Below are 5,850 nucleotides of genomic sequence, written 5' to 3' on the forward strand. Positions count from 1 at the left end.
TTATCTCTGCTACAGCTTCCTCCCCCATCTCTGGCCGTTTTGAGAATGAATGTGTACAAAGACATAAACTGTATCCTGAAATGCTGATATCCTTCAAAGACCTCAAAAGAGGAACAAAAAAAAAGAAAAAAATAAAAAAAGAAGAAGAAGAAATGCACACAGCACACACTACACCCCTCAACATATGATCTACAGGGGAAAAAAAAGGCAAAACAAGTGATCCGATGGTACTTTGAGCAGAAATATCCTGATTTCAGTGCTATTTTCTCTGTGATAGCATCCCCTTTGAGGAAAAAGTAATGGAAGCTTTCAAGACATGAAGCTTTTTATCGCAACATTGCTGCAAAGGGTGTGTATGTATTCACTTTTAAATAAACCCTCATGCCAGTAGCTGAGCCTGCATTTCAGCCAAATTTTCATATATTGGAGCTGTATTTCCATTAGGGATTTCAGCCAGCCATATTTCCTATTTAAGTACTGTTCCTAACAAAATGAATGCTTGCTACTGTTTATTTCACATGAATGGTTTATTTGATACGTACTGTGCAATTATTCACTATACTTCTAAACAAAGTTATTTTGATGGCAGGAAAGTCACCTCCCATCTCCTCAGGATTTATTTTATTTTCATGTCATTCATCCTCTTCATGTTCAAAACTTGCTTGATAACAGCTACCCCTTTTCTTTTATTTATTTATTATTAAGCGTTTTGTTTTGTTTTGTTTTTTGGTTTTTTTGGGTTTTTTTCCCGGAGGTAAAACAAGCAGGTTACACTAAAAAGGAAGAGATTCCACGGGGCAGGCTTCTTTGCTTATTTACTGCTGAGATGAAACAAAGAAACCCTGGAGAGTTTTACTGTTTCACCTCATTCGTTTTCCTCATCACAGATTGAAAAAAAAAAAAGTATATAAAATTAATCAGACCATTCGCTAATATAAATGAGTGCAACCAGGAATCTGACCAAGTGTAACTGCATTAAAAATGTGTGCAAGATACTTTGCAGTGGTTTTTGGTTTTATGCTTCAGTGACTGATTTTAAAACTTAAAAGAAAGAATGTTTCATAAAGAGGATAATGATTTTACATGACAGTCCAAAACTAATTTAGCAGCCAACAAATGGTAAAATGTCATTAGCTTTCGAATTTGACAGACTAAGTCTTGTCAGTGACATTTTGGAAACAACAAGTTTTTCCATTATCTATTCTCACATTCATACTTACTTCCATACCCTTTTGAAATACTCACAAGTTTCTGAACTTTCATCTGTGTTGTAGAAAGTACTGTTTCAATTAGTCCTTTCCATTAATGTGTCAGCTAGCTCTGAAATACGTGAATGCATACGAAAGGAGAAAAAAGTTTACACTTTTTAGTCCTCAGACTAATACAATTTTAACGGAGAAGTAATAGCCTCATAAGAGAGAAGTAACTCAATCGAAAATAATTACAGCTCAAATTTTCATTATGATAATGCCATGATGAAAATGAAAGTCTGCACTAATATGGAAAAACAGATTTTTGTATGAAACTCTGACCACCTGATCGATCAGCTAGGGAACAGCAGTTACTTCTCGCAGTTTTTTCACATCTTCCTTTCCATGCAACATACGCTACACAGAGATGCTAACTGAAATGCTAAACTGTGAAACTCTTTCCGTCATAAATAACAACACATTCAGTTCTTGTAACCGCAGTCTAAACCTATTTGCTTCTGTTTGGTAATAGTCCTTTTTAATCTACTTGTGTCATCTCTGTATGCCTGTTACATTAATTCTTAGCAGAGGCTAAGTTATATTTCATAGGTTTTTTTTCAAAATTATCTGTCCCTGACGTCAAAAATAGGGGTTCTATGGTAACATGTCTATTAGAGCCTCAGATGTTTCTCAGAATTTTTAAAATATGCAAGTTGCACATTTAAATTTTTCCTCTGCATTGTAGAAACACAGAAAACTTCAGGCTGGAAGAGACCTCTGAAGGTCAGCAGGTCTGGTTCCTGCTCAGGCCAAGGATGGAGATTCCCCCAGACTCTCTGGGTACATATTGCAGTGTTTCACTATGCATATGGTGAATTTTTTTTTGCTAACAAGTAGTATAAATTTCCCATGTTCTCATTTGAGAAGAGTCTGGCTCCATCCATTCTCTGTATCTTTCCATTAGGTCAGGGGTGTCAAACTCATTTACACCAGGAGCCACATCAGCCTTGCGGTTGCCTTCAAAGGGTCAAATGTAATTTTAGGACTGTATAAAGGTTGACACCCCTGCATTAGATTCTTGTAGACAGAAACAGGACCTCTTGTCCTCTCTCTCTGTTCCTGTGCTCTTGGTGGTCTTCTCCTGGGCTAAATCTAGTATGTCAGTGATTCGCTCCTACTGGAGGGACCAACAATTACTTTCCTCATCTACACTCTCATCAGTAAGGTACAGGGTGCAGCTGGTCATCTTTGTCGGAAGGATTCACTGCTAACTCATGTTTACCTTAGTGTCAACCAGGATATCCCCTGTCTTTCTGCAAGGCTACTTCATGTTAGGCTGACCTCCAGGTTGTGTTGTTGTATGGGTTTATCCTATTCAAGATGCAGCACTTTGTGTGTGCCTTGGGTTGAACCCTGTGAGTTTCTCATCAGTCAATTTCTTCAGCCTGTTGTTGTCCAAAACAACCACCCTGTGCTCCATGACTCCCCAATTTGGTTTACTGTCTGAAAATCTATTGATTGTGCAGTCTGTCCCATTATCAAGGTCATTAATAAGAGTGCTAAACAGTAGTGCAACCAATATCAGTCCCTGAGGGATTCTACTAGTAATTTGTTGTGAACTGAAGTTTGTATGCTGATCACGACACATTGATCCTGCATGGACTTCAGTCCCACTGTTTTTCCACTCATCTTTGTCCACTTATCTGTATCTCGCCAACAAAGACTGTGTCAAGGGCCTTGCTCAAGGTATGCGCCATCTATTGCTCTCCCATTGTCCACAGCACAGCTGGATACACATGATGTGACTTTTGTAAATCCAGTCACCTTCTTCTCCTTTGTGCACTTTGAAATGGCTTCAAGGAGGATTGCTTCGTAATCTTCCCAGGAAATCTATAAAGACTGGAAACGGTTTTAAAGAATAAATTGCTATACAATAAATTCTATCTTTCATTCAGGCATGTAGCTCATGTGGGAAAATGGAACACATGAGCACATTTCTAACACAACGGCTGTAGCTTTTCAACCCTTTCAACTCTTGAAAGCTGTACATATACCATTTTTCAGTAGAATACACTATCAATTTTACATTATATTTTCCTAGCATACCTTTGTCCAATGCTGTAAGAAATCAATGTTACATACACCAGAAAAAATAGCTTGCTGCAAAAATTTCTAACTTCCTTCTGGTAGTCAGTCTCTTGGGCTTCATAATCATGTGGAGAAAATATAGGTAAAACTCTTTCCCTGCATGTGGCGGGAGCTATAGCTCGTCTGGCCTTTCAGGACGGTGATTTAATTGTAGAAGCCAGCAGGGGTCATGGTTCACTGAGCTGTAGGAACATCGAATCTCAGTGATATAGGAGACCTCAAGGTCAAACCATTAAGTATGTTCACATAAAGGGCTAATGTATATTAAATTCATAGGTGGGGAAGACAGTATATTCTATATGCTGTCTGCAGTTACCCTGCTTCATATTAGTAGGAGCCGGTTTTCATACCTTGGAAGTCACCAGGAGCTTCACCAGTGATGTCAGTGTCAGTTAAGTCAACACTTATTCCTATCTCATTGTTATTTCTTTCTTGTCAGCAATGCAGCATATGCTTTTCATATATGAGGTATCCAGAGATAAGATTTTACAACTGGGGACGTAATTCTGAGTGACTGCAGTTACATAGCAAGGAGACACTTCTGTTCCTTCAGAACAGATTATAAGAAACTCAGCGCTGTATTCTCAATGTCGGATTCTGAGACGCTGCTTACAAGTAACGCTGTATGAGTTTGGGGAGATTATAGCAGTACGCACACCCTGAAAATCTCACGGTGTTTGATTCTAATACTGTTAGACCGATTTCTAGCTGGTCAGAATCTCTTAATGGCTGTTCATCCACTAGATGGCATAAAGACTCTGCTCTACTAACAAGAGGGAGTATATCTGCTTTCCTAAGTCCCTCGAGACACCATGACCAGGGAAACACAGGGCAGAAATTAAAGGGCATTAAATCTCTACATGGAAGTTCTTATTCAGCAACAAATTTATCTTTGATCAGTGTATTTTAAGCATCCAAGCTGATTCTTGTATGAGATTTCTATAGTGAGAGAGGTTTTGCACAGGGCATATTGTCCTTCTGTTATCCAACTAAGGCAGACTGCCTACTGTAAAAACCATCAATTTTCTTTAAAAACATGTTTTTGAAAATTTAGATCCTTTGTAAGTCCCATATCACAGAATCAAAGAATGGTTGAGGTTGGAAGTGACCTCTGAAGGTTATCTAGTCCAACCTCCCTGCTCAAGACAGGCCACCTAGAGCCTGTTGCCCAGAACCATGTCCAGGCAGCTTTTGACTGTCTCCAAGCATGCAGACTCCACAACTTCTTTGGCAACCTGTGCCAGTGCTGGGTCACCCTCACTGTAAAAAAAAAATGTTGCCTAGTGTTCAGAGGGCACATTCTGTGTTTCAGGTTGTGCCTGTCACCTCTGTTCCTGTCACCAGGCACCAAGAGCCTCACTCCCTCTTCTTTTCACCCTCCCTTCAGGTGGGAGCTTTCTCTTCTCCAGGATGAAGAGTCCCAGCTCTTTCAGCTTTTCTTCACAGAAGAGATGCTCCAATCTCTTCAACAATTTTGTGGCCATTCGTTGGACTCTCTCCGCTCTGTCCATGTCTCTCTTCTACTGAGGAGCCCAGAACTGGACACAGGACTCCAGGTGTGGTCTCAGCAGTTCTGATGTTGGAATGATGTTGGAAAAGTAGACCACAGCTCTTTTTGTGTTTTCTCTTCAACACTATGAACGTGATAACATCTGTAGAAATACATTAATTTTAATGCATATTTCAGATTTCTTTACTAACCACCAAGGAATACAAAAAGAAGTGACAACTACGGCATTTTTTTGTCATTATTACAGTCACATACTCACCCCAGGTTCTGCAAAAGTTCTTTGCCACTCTCAGAATTTGCCCCTTTTCTTTCTGCCAAAGCCATACTGTTCACTGCTTGTAAACCACAGTAAGAGTTGTCTGACTTTGCATGAAATGGTTTTCTTCTTTTTTCTTGGTTGACCATGAGGCTTGACACAAAAGGCCTGTCCCCACAAGACCCATTTAGTGAGTTTATTTTTCACCATCATAACTACATGCCTGGCTGACAGAAGTCAATGAGATATCGCGATGTTTCAGATTAATTTGATTCATTGCTGACCCCATGAACTTGATCATTATACCTTCTCCTCTTATCCCTTTCTAGCTTCAAAATTTGTCCCAGATTTTTTGTTTCCAAGACACCCCTTTATCATCCTTTCTTCCTCGTTAAGTGCACAGGACTCAAACTCAATTAAAAAATTATTTTGTCATAATCTTGGAAGTTAATATTCTGCCCTGCTCAGAAGCTGCTGTGAAAAATCTTCATAGTGAAAAACAACAGTCTTTCCCACTTCTACACATACCCTAGTATTAGTATTTTTTCTGTGAGAAGAAATGTTACTCTCTTACATTGGCATTAATACATTTTGTGAAGCTTCCATAGAGACAACGAGGTTTATCCAGAGGGATCTTTTGGAACAAGGCCCAACAATGCATACAATCTAACAAAGCAATAACAAAATGCAACAGTAGATATATTGTAGTTGTGCTGAACTGAATGATGAACACTTGAAAATATAAC

Source organism: Columba livia, chromosome 1, assembly GCF_036013475.1.
Source record: "Columba livia isolate bColLiv1 breed racing homer chromosome 1, bColLiv1.pat.W.v2, whole genome shotgun sequence".
In the NCBI taxonomy this organism is placed as follows: domain Eukaryota; kingdom Metazoa; phylum Chordata; class Aves; order Columbiformes; family Columbidae; genus Columba; species Columba livia.